Genomic DNA, 12,574 nt, shown 5'->3' on the forward strand with positions numbered 1-12,574 from the left:
CTATATTGCGGTCACACTGCGTTCTGTTCGTATTTTTAGGCGACCCCTGGTTTTTGACGTTTCATTCCTGGTGGGTTTTTTTTATATATAGGGGGGTATTTTTTTTTTTTATAAATATAGACTTCTATGGTCTTATTGATAGAATTTCAGACTCCTGTGATTATATGTATATTACGCATAAAAATATGAACTGCTATATTAATATCAAGGCAGCAACAGATAGTTTTTTATTTTATAATTATAGGTAATTGGCAACAGGACCTTCGGCTTTCTTCAACTTGAACTGAAATTAAGTAAGTGGACATGAAATGACAATCAGCATTTTCCGGTCGATTATGTATTCTTCGAATGCGATTTCGGCTTTCTACTGTTGTTGTAAAAATGAGCCGCACCATGTGAAAACCAACATAGTGCGTTTGCGACCAACATGGATCCAGACCAGCCTGCGCATCCGCGCAGTCTAGTCAGGATCAATGCTGTTCGCCTTCAAAGCCTATTGCAATTAGAGAAACTGCGCGGATGCGCAGGCTGGTCTGGATCCATGCTGGTCGCAAACGCACTATGTTGGTTTTCTCATGGTGCGGCTCATTTTTACGACAACCGTAGAAAGCCGAAATCGCATTCGGAGAATACATAATCGACTGGAAAATGCCGATTGTCTCCATGCTGGTCGCAAATGCACTATGTTGGTTTTCTCATGGTGCGGCTCAAATATGTTTCTGTTATGGCCGAAGGATACCGAAATAGCATACGACGAATACGTAACTGCACGGAAATTGCCGAATAGGAATAGAAACGATACGTATAGATAAAAACAATAAATGAAGATTTTTTTTTACGTTCAGAAATAAGCATACGTTATACTGGACAATTGCAAGAGCAGTATCCGTTAATGCAACTCCCACTACAGTACCTACAATCCCGTTGCTGTTACATGGTCCAAACCGTTTCCTAAAGTAAAAAAAATGAGAAGAGGTATCACATTTAAAATTTCAGTGATTTTTTACTACTAGTCATATCACAGCGGTTACGCCTCTGATTTTAAGGAAAGCACGGCGTTGCTAAGCGTTGCCAGATTTGAAACGTCCCTCACGCAGTATTCATCCAGTCGTTCTCTTTACTTGAAAATCGCGGCGATACTCCGAAATTCACACAAACCACCGCGGCACATTACCAATACAATGCAATTTGTCTTCGCGGCCTACAACATTCAATCTATTACATTTGGTCGCGGTGGAAGCTGTAAAATATATTACGGTGATGTATCAAGAAACGGACAACCCTCAGTTCGTAAAATGTACTTCTAGGATCCAGCCATGGGGAACTAATTCTTGAACATTCTGCGAACCAGGGACTGTATTTGTTCCTTTTATGAAAGCTTTACTGCCTTTTTATAACACGTTTTTTTTATTATTTTTGGTATATTTTATCAAATAGAAGCAAGAAGGTCGTAACTTTCCTTTGCCTCTCACTTGACCTTACCATTATGCCTTGAACAGCTCTGCCATCCACAAAGGAATCTAAGTGTTTCAGCGAATACAAAATGGAACACGCCCTTTTGTTGTATATTTACTGTGTAACAATAGTTGATTTTTTTTGAAGAATTAAAGTGCTGCGTTGTCGAAAACAAGTTAAAAGGCCATATCTCTGACGGTTATATGGAATCTTGCCTGTTCAATAAAATTACCGTGATATTATGGTTCAACATATACAGTACAACTTGCTTGATTTCAGCTGAAAAATACGTTTCAACAAGTATAAGTTAACGATTGACGGACGGGCAATACAGGAGCACGTTTTATGTATTTCATAAGTGGTATTTTGTCGTCTTTACTTTCTGTTCCAGGATGAGCATTTAGTTTGACATAAAAAGGTGATTTTATTTAAACTCTGAAATAACAGTAAATGGTGCCTAGTGATATGGTGTGCTGTCATACTCGTACAACAAAGTTTCAGGGTGTTCCATAATATATGACACCATTTCGTGCGCCTGTACAGACTACAAACACTTTTACATTTTACATTAGTTAGAGAGGGTTTAAATACGGTTGGTATTAACAATTTAAAGTTTCATTTGATAGATGAAACATTTAAAGTGAAAATATGCGCATTTTTCAAGTAAGAATCCAGCTGAAATAGGTGTGTGTGTAAAAAAGGTGGAGGGAATTATAGCTTTTAACCCAATATACCAAGCTCTTCCTGTTACTAGTACGAAGTAATAACTTTCCAAATATGACCTTTCTTATTCTGACTGGGGCAGTGTTTTTAAGAAAAGTCGAACTGCACGCAGGAGTTGCTTCCCTTCAACTTCAGAAATCTCTACCTTAGGTAAGGGAGATCACTGCGTAGAAGATTGAAGAAAAGAGCTATTATTTTCTTTGTCCGATTTTTTTATATATACCCCCTTCACATCTATGATTTTTTCTTACGATTCCTAACGATTTGCCAACTGAGAAAAAATCGTAGATGTGAAGGGGGTATAATACCCCCTTTACATCTACGATTTTATCTTACCATTCCTTACGATTTGCCAACTCATAGACAGTCGCACGCAATCGTAAATAGCTCGTCAGTAGTCGTAAATAGCTCGGCACTACTCGCAGACGATCGCAAGCAATCGTGAACGCAGAGGTAATATTTTTGACATGTCAAAAATTTCTTACGATCACTTACGGGCACTTTACGAGTACTTTACGAGTACCTCAATCATATCATCAACAATGCCACCTAAAAAGAAGGCAGTCAATAAGAAGAGGAGAGCACGCTCGCCTCCGTGCAAATTTAAATTGCAAAAACATGATATTCGTAAGAACTCGTATCTAACAAGCAACTACTCGTAACAACTCGTAAACAAATCGTAATGTACATGTAAAGCCTTTGGTGAATCACGATATTCCGTAATTCACTCGCAACAGCTTGTAAATACCTCGTAAATAGCACGTAAAACGATCGTATTGATCCGTAATTACTCGGAACAAATCGTTAATTTTAGTCGTCAATGCATTGTAATAACTCGGAATAAATCGCAATTTGATCGTAAACAGCTCTTAAATAGCTCGTAAATGTGGGGAATTGGTTAAGTTTTACGATTTTGTGCAATCCGTCACAAATCGTTAGAAAAATCGTAGATGTGAAGGGGGTAGTAGGCATCAACTTCAAATACTTATGCGGCATTATCGTTAATTTAACACATTTAAATGCACAGCAACCGAAAATTGCATTTATAAAACATTCGCCAAAAATACACTATGTGCATTAAGATGCGCATAATGCCACATTAACCTTTATGTTTATTAAAAAATAAATAAAGAAATGTGGTTCTAAATGTGTTAGTTCTGTCATTGTTGTCTAATACGCTGCCGTGGGGTATTGCTTTGGGAGGCTGCGTTCCGCAAAAATGACTATTCATTTATAACGGCCATGGGGTTATGGTCATTTCTTACATAAAATGCTCAAAATGGCACTAATTTCGTCTTTCACTGACATTACTATGTCCCCTTCAGCTTTCTTTCTGTCTAGAAATATACATCTACCACAAAAGGTTGACTGCTGAAATCTTGCTATCGGTGAGAAATGCAAACATATGCAAAGACACTGGTACAGCTGTAATTGGAAATATCCTAAGGAGATTATAGGGTCGTCATTCTGAGATTATTGTGTAAAATCACATTTTCTGAAATAGTATTTATCTTTAATATTAAACGGTAAACATATACAGTATAATTTTATGTTATATATCAAACCGAACGCTAAAGTGTGCACAATTATACTACTCTTTTCAAGTACATATTATATGTTAACATGTTTATAGACAGCAGACACTTACAAAGTGGTATCAAATATTATATGTTACCTTGTATTAATGTTATGTTGTTCACGAGAAAATCATGCCATATACCATGCTTCAACCAGACAATGAGGAATCATATTAACTTTTCCTCCGGCCGCCCATCAAACACTCGCATAGATAATGCCTACATATTCCAAGCATTCCATCATCACAAATGCAACGGTGACCATTTGTCTTCCCTTTGCAGTGTTACAGCCGAGCAGCAATTAACGACACACCTGGAAGAAATGATAGTTCAAAATGGCGTCATTTGTTTACTTTCTGATATAACAGAGGGCACATTTTGCAGTGATAAGTGTGTTTATTATTTACGAATTTTCAAATGGTAATGCCCAGTTAAAAACTCCCACATAAAACAATTACAGTGTATATATTTATGTATACGTCAAAATCAATAAACATCCCGTAAAGTGCTCGTTTTGTACAGCAATCACATTTTCATGCACGGTTACGATTTTTTCGTCACAATAAGCTGTTACAATACCTTCTATAACTTTTTTAAAAACAAGATAAACAAGTCAGACCAAACGCCGAGTGAAGATAAATTATATGGCCACCGCCTGGGCGTTACCGTTTGAAAATTCGTAAATAATAAACACACTTACCACTGCAAAATGTGTCCTCTGTTATATCAGAAAGTAAACAAATGACGCCATTTTGAACCGCAGCTTACATTTTTCTCGCCTAAAAACAGCAACTCACAAAACACGTCCACCCCGCTGTAATGAAGGTGAAAATAAAAGAATCATTTAAAACAAGTCCCCTCCGGTGACACACCGGATGGAGGTTGTTGACACAGCGGAGGAAGACCGATGACACGCCAGTTGGAGGAAGAAACAAGTCAGCTATACAACTACACAACAAACAATAAATGAAAAGTTGGAAAAGATTGAAGAACACGTTTTTTATCATTTTTGGTTTATTTTTTCAAACAGAAACAAGAAGGTCGTAACTTTCCTTTGCCTCTCACTTGACCTTACCATTATGCCTTGAACAGCTCTGCCATCCACAAAGGAATCTAAGTGTTTCAGCGAATACAAAATGGAACACGCCCTTTTGTTGTATATTTACTGTGTAACAATAGTTGATTTTTTTTGAAGAATTAAAGTGCTGCGTTGTCAAAAACAAGATAAAAGGCCATATCTCTGACGGTTATATGGAATCTTGCCTATTCAATAAAATTACCGTGATATTATGGTTCAACATATACAGTACAACTTGCTTGATTTCAGCTGAAAAATACGTTTCAACAAGTATAAGTTAACGATTGACGGACGGGCAATACAGGAGCACGTTTTATGTATTTCATAAGTGGTATTTTGTCGTCTTTACTTTCTGTTCCAGGATGAGCATTTAGTTTGACATAAAAAGGTGATTTTATTTAAACTCTGAAATAACAGTAAATGGTGCCTAGTGATATGGTGTGCTGTCATACTCGTACAACAAAGTTTCAGGGTGTTCCATAATATATGACACCATTTCGTGCGCCTGTACAGACTACAAACACTTTTACATTTTACATTAGTTAGAGAGGGTTTAAATACGGTTGGTATTAACAATTTAAAGTTTCATTTGATAGATGAAACATTTAAAGTGAAAATATGCGCATTTTCAAGTAAGAATCCAGCTGAAATAGGTGTGTGTGTAAAAAAGGTGGAGGGAATTATAGCTTTTAACCCAATATACCAAGCTCTTCCTGTTACTAGTACGAAGTAATAACTTTCCAAATATGACCTTTCTTATTCTGACTGGGGCAGTGTTTTTAAGAAAAGTCGAACTGCACGCAGGAGTTGCTTCCCTTCAACTTCAGAAATCTCTACCCTTTGGTAAGGGAGATCACTGCGTAGAAGATTGAAGAAAAGAGCTATTATTTTCTTTGTCCGATTTTTTTATATATACCCCCTTCACATCTATGATTTTTTCTTACGATTCCTAACGATTTGCCAACTGAGAAAAAATCGTAGATGTGAAGGGGGTATAATACCCCCTTTACATCTACGATTTTATCTTACCATTCCTTACGATTTGCCAACTCATAGACAGTCGCACGCAATCGTAAATAGCTCGTCAGTAGTCGTAAATAGCTCGGCACTACTCGCAGACGATCGCAAGCAATCGTGAACGCAGAGGTAATATTTTTGACATGTCAAAAATTTCTTACGATCACTTACGGGCACTTTACGAGTACTTTACGAGTACCTCAATCATATCATCAACAATGCCACCTAAAAAGAAGGCAGTCAATAAGAAGAGGAGAGCACGCTCGCCTCCGTGCAAATTTAAATTGCAAAAACATGATATTCGTAAGAACTCGTATCTAACAAGCAACTACTCGTAACAACTCGTAAACAAATCGTAATGTACATGTAAAGCCTTTGGTGAATCACGATATTCCGTAATTCACTCGCAACAGCTTGTAAATACCTCGTAAATAGCACGTAAAACGATCGTATTGATCCGTAATTACTCGGAACAAATCGTTAATTTTAGTCGTCAATGCATTGTAATAATCGGAGTAAATTCGGCATCCTGGTCTGCGGCGCCATAAAAGTGCTTGTAATGTAACACTTGGTCTGTGTACCTGAAGGTTGTCTTGAACACAACACATTACAACAGTTCTAACATTTATTTTCTACGAAGAGCAATGCACAGTAACTTATAAATGTTCAGTCTAATTTCATGAATATAATCAATGTTCAATAAGTCTTTTAAAACAGTTCTGTTTACTGATCTATTTAACAACATTTCTTAATTATAAATATATTTCAAACTAGCTCTTAACAAAGCTTATTAAGTTTCAGCTCTTGAGAGCGGGAACAAGACCCTTAGCCCGCCACTTGGTCAGCCTCTCCCTGATCACAGAGTATATTGAGTTTATAAAGTGTTATACAGGAAAACACAGCAGACACATTATTTCACTTCCTGTCCACCTGGTAATTAAACTTGGATATTAACGAATGTTTTACAACCCGAAGCTACTGCAAAGTTGACAAGTATCGTCTGACTTTTGAAATGTACAGTTAAAATCTTAATTATCCGAAAGAAATACCAAAATAGAAAATTATAAACCTAGGTATTACATTACAATCGTCAATGTTATAAATTCGACTTGAGAATACCAAATATTGAGTATTATAATACTCAGTGAAAACAACTGAATTTTTCTTTAGTTGATTGCAGCCGCAATGTTTCATGGCATTCTGTGTTTGTTCAACAATGCCAGAGCAGAAAAAAATAGCATAATAGCATTTCCGCTTAACATTCACAATACGCTCAACAAATAATGCGTTGTGTATGACTGGACTTTTCTTAGCGATGCCATAATGGGAGTAAAACATTCAGTGTGTATAGGGTGGTTCTACCAAAGTGGTGCTAATGTTCATAAACACGTATCTATGGAAATCCGGTGTCCAACGCTAACTGTAAATTGCTTAATATCAAATATAAATGCCAAATGCCAAACACATAATGCTAAATGTTTTGAAAACAAAATTACTTACATAACAATGGAATGTCGCGACACCATGCTAATTTTTAAATGCAAAATAGCAAATATAAAATGTTAAATGCCAATTACTTAATGCTAAATGCCAATAACTTAATGATAATTGCCAAATACTTTATTCTAAATGCTACATACAAAATGCTATATGTCTATGAAAGGCCGATGCGCCATGATATAATTGCCAAATGATACATGCTAAATTGTTAACGCAAAATGCTATTTACCAAATATTTCATGAATGACAAATATTGACTTTTTAACGGTAATTGGCAATGATAAATGCTAATTGTTAAAACAATAAATGCCAAATACTTATTGGTAAGTGTTTATTGTTTATTGAAAAGAAGAGCTAAATATATAAGTGGATGAATTCACCCTTTATATAATCATTGGCCTTCGTTACATAACTTTGTCTCTGTTAAATAATAAGCTCTGTTTGAGACGTAATATCTTCTTACTTTTGATATGATACAATGTTATAAGAGAAGACCCGAATCACGGAGACTTAGATCAAAGTAGGTTCAAATCCTGTCTGAAAGGGTCCTGTTATAACACCAACATATGACATTTTCCCTCAAGTTTTCGCGCAATTACGAGCAATATGTATTCCTGTACGCAAGAACTAATTATCAATATTTTAACATGTCAAATGTTGCAAAATAAACGAGAACCCTTTTTAGCAACGCATGTTTAAAAACTGTTCTTTGGCATTTAGTACATTTTAATTGATACAGCAATATATAATGTGTTTGCATTTTATATTTGCAAATCACCCCTGTAATGAGCGTTTGAAATATATTTTATCGAGTATGTAAGGCCACACCAAACTGAAAAGTTGTTCACCGGATTTTTTCTGAAAATAAATTGAAGCGGCGAGCGAAAAAATAATTTAAATATTTGTTTTTGTTTTTAAGTAAATCAGGAGCGAGCGAAGAGCGAAGAAATATATTTGTCTCGTTTTCGCTCTCAATTAACAAATAAAAACCTTAAAATAGAATGTAAAGCCATTTTATATTAGAAATAATTCACCAGGGATTGGTAAAACATGGGTACATTTTGGTTTGGGTACATCTTGACCTGCAGATGCACAACAAAGCGAACTTGTGGGAAAAGGTCATAACATTGGCATACAGTACAGTATAATCTAATAATGAATTCTGTTAGAAAATATGTAATATACAACAATGCATAACCTTAAACAATAATCATGAAATATATATGTGACTTGAATATTTACTGCTATGAAAATGTAGCATTTTTAGCTGGACTTTTTCCGATTTTCGAAGTTTTTGATAAAGTCAATTTTTTCTGTTACCATAAAAGCCTTTGACTTGAAACTTAAAATAGTTCTTTACTCTCAAAGTCTACACCAGGAGAAACAATCCCCATAATTCTGTTTGAATTTTGACAGAGTTATCCCACTTTTTAACTTGGAAAATTTTGGTTAAATTTTACATAACATCCAGTATCTCTGTTACTTTCAAAGCTATTGATTATTATGCCACTTTTACTGGCAAAGCTCAAATTCAGAGTCGAGCACTGAGAAGTCGAGCTTTCTGTTTTAGGACAGCTCTAACTTTAAACTTTCTCAACGGATTAAATATGTTGAAAGAAAGTCTCAACTAAGGTCTGAAATGGAGATTAACGTGCATTAACATTATTTTACTCGATGATTGAAAAAGTTGAAGATCTAAATTGGTCTGAAAACAACTCGTAATGTAAATTCCATACCCCATAAAAATGATCATTTTGGCAGAAAACAGAGAAGTGACATGCACCAATATGTATTTACACTTTAAGTTACCAAAATAATGTAGATTGATGTTATCAATTAAATAAGTGTGTGTTTTCATCCAAATTTCAATGAAATAAGTTCGATTTTTGTAGCTACTCAATTTGATAAACATCGCAAGAAAATGGTGTAACAGCATAAGGTGAAATAACTTTAAAGCAACTAAATATAAGTGTCCGGATATATTATAGACGAAATGTATTGATTGTGATTAAAGTCCATTTTAGAACAATCTGAGGCTGGAATTATAAGCATTTGTACACTATTACGTCCGTAAAAAGTAGCGCACCAACAAATTTTACCTTGAAATTTTTCAATGGGGCGAGCGCAAGCGTAAAACAAATACAAAAAATATTTGCTTTGTGTTTCTGAAAATATCTGAGCGGCGAATCCGATGAACAACTTTTTAATTTGGTGTGGCCTAATGGAATGTAATTTTCTGCTTTTAACTGCCTTACATCTACGCCTTTACTATGAATAAAAGTAAAATGGTAGCATACAAACAATCGATCTAAATTTTCAGAAGAGTGTTAAAAAACAAAACAAAAAGCCTCACAATGATCAACATCAAATAAAACAAAAGCTATGTTCCAATAACACAGCCTCCTGAAATCGCAACTCCACTGCACTGAATGTGTACATACACACATATAATAGGTTTCAAAATCTTGACCTTTGCTTTCGATATAAATTTTATGTATGGAAAGAGTTTTATGTTGAAACATCAAATTATAGCAACAGACTGAATACAAAAGGTACATCGCAAAAGCATGAGGATCGCTCAGCAACATTTAGTTTTGTATTCGGGTGCATCTATCCCTAAATCATAACTGTCGTATGTAAAATGTTTTCAACAATAGAAACGTACCTGAACTTGTTAGCAAATAATATTCATTTATTTATTTTCATTTGATTTGTACGCAATCATCTCGATTACACGCCATTCGAATCCATGTTCTGTGTAGGTATAGCTTATAGGGAATTATACAATGATTGCAAATACCAACTTATATCATAGGATACCTGATATTTGGAGCCAGATGCCATACATGCATTCTGAAAAATTGCAAATGTGTACGATCTCAAACCGTTACAGACAATTATTTACCGTTATTTGTTCATATTGTATCGCATTTTCTAGTACAAAATAAGAGCACTAAATTTGTTTGTGTTTCTGACAGAACACCTTGCTGCCAAACAGAATTTTTTTTTGTTGGGTTTAACGTCGCACCGACATAATTTTAGGTCATATGGCGACATTCCAGCTTTGATGGTGGAGGAAGACCCCAGGTGCCCCTCCGTACATTAGAAGTATGAACATTTTGATTGATTATGAAACCAAATATAGAATGGAATACCTATGCCACGGTTAACATACACGAAAGAAAGTCGAAAAGTCGATGTTTCTAATATTTTTATGGTAAATCTAACAGTAACTAACAGTAAGTCTGCACATGCTAATACAGTTATATAATATAATTCTATGTTATTTTACATAGCGAAAATGAGGGTGAACATCAGATAATTTGAGAACTTCTCAAGGGTGGTGTGATCAGAATATTATGACTATATAAACAGTCAAAGGCTACATATGCCAGACTAAAGTCAGTGACACGTTCCTCATAAAAAATTAAAGTCGAATCTGACAAGATTTAACCAATAAATTATAAAATATATTTAGGTCTTCTGCTTACGGAACTTCTGAGATTATAAGATAATTAATAAAAATGTCGCAAGATTAGCTGACGATGCACTTGAACATTCAAATTCAAAACATAAAAGCTTTGGTTGCCTGCTATTCAATACCGTTATTTTCTCAAAACTGCGAGATTCTATCATTTGGAGCACTATCAGATGGGGTAACTGTCAATGTTCTGGTATGACAGCAATACAGAGTAGAGAGGTGAGACATTTTATAGCAGTTTGGCGTAGCAGTGAATAAAAATAAATGAACTGTTAGACCCTTATGAGCAGTCGTGGACGATTGGTACTCGAAAAAATACAAAGTACTTAAGTGGTCTATCAACATGCTAGGTAAAATAAATGGAAATGTTATTATGGGAAATTGTGAGGAATTGTAAACAAGCTAAGGAAATGCAGAATGTGTAAGCAAATTTATGAGACAAAAGCTAATGTGAGACAAAAGCTTATCTTAAATATCGCTGCCCAGGATGACGTCACGGTGCACTGGTAAATTTTACAGCTGGTGTAGCCCCTATACGGCTCAAAACCGACTGTTTTCACAACATTCATCCAGAGCAAATACCTGTTCAAATTGTACTCAATCATTGAAAATGAGAAACTTTTTATTACCCTTACTTGTGTATAACGATATATGATATGAAATGTCTCAACTTATTCCGAACAACAATGCATGGATAATATGATTATTATGATATTGAAAAATTGTCTGTTATGTTAGGGTCAAACAATTTTATGGCGATATATATAAATATGTGCCAGAATCTGCCATGAAATTTTATCAGAGGAGATTTGTATACTTCTCAGTTTAAAAAGTAAACAGTTAAACATTCAATACTAAATATGTTACACGTCTTACTATGTTGATATGGAAACTTGTGTTTTAAACGGAAAGAACATAAATAAAAGTCCCTCATACTTCTTTTATAAGAAAGTAAATATGTAATACGTCCAACTATTTTAATGTATTGTGTTTAAACAGAAAAAGGAAATAACAATCTCTCATATTTCCGTAATAAGATAGGATTATTTGATGATATTGGAAATTCATGGAAGGCGATACCTTTTTACCAAAATACTGACAACTATTAAAATTGTTAACAGGTTTGAGAAAAATAGGATTGATAGAACGCTTTCAAAATGTATATTCTAGAAAGTCACATACGCTTATCTGAGGCGTATTGTTCATTGTTTACTACGCCAATGGCATTTTTGTTTGTATGATTTCCATGATTACTACTAGTAGCGGTGTCCGTCGACAGTTGCGAAGTCGGTAGTGCGTTATGAGTTTTCCTGGTGCGTTATGAGTTTGTACAGTATGTGGTGCGTTAGAGTTGTATCTGTTGATGTTTGGTCTATCTGTATTCCTGCATAGCCGATAGACATTGCCGGTTCATGACTGATAGCGAGGTTATTTCATATTTATCTTTAACCGTGCTAGACTTATATTATTGTACTTTGTCTGATTATGATGTCTGTCTCAATTTGTGAACAAAACTGTAATGTTATTCCATTTTTAGTAAATAGTGAATAAATGAGTTTTAAAATAAAAAAGTTATTTGATGTTTATTTATATTTAATATGCTTTGGTAATTAAATATTCAAAAGATGTCATAAAGGTATATATTTGAAACTTGAATTCAATCTTATTAAAATAAGCCTGTTAGTTTTATTCAAAATTAGTACTGAATGAAACAGACGGTGAAATAAGGCGCGTTAGATCCAG

The 12,574-nt window shown here is 34.8% G+C and overlaps 2 protein-coding genes across 37 annotated transcripts in view; one reads left to right on the plus strand and one right to left on the minus strand.

Annotated features, from left to right (window-relative positions):
- LOC123535799 (uncharacterized) overlaps positions 1–12,574 on the minus strand; it is a 401,923-nt gene that overhangs the window by 198,994 nt on the left and 190,355 nt on the right. The window lies entirely within an intron of this gene.
- Positions 1–12,574, plus strand: part of LOC123536539 (cell surface glycoprotein 1-like) — a 353,687-nt gene that overhangs the window by 81,852 nt on the left and 259,261 nt on the right. The window lies entirely within an intron of this gene.

This window comes from Mercenaria mercenaria, chromosome 17 (genome assembly GCF_021730395.1).
Source record: "Mercenaria mercenaria strain notata chromosome 17, MADL_Memer_1, whole genome shotgun sequence".
Taxonomy (NCBI): domain Eukaryota; kingdom Metazoa; phylum Mollusca; class Bivalvia; order Venerida; family Veneridae; genus Mercenaria; species Mercenaria mercenaria.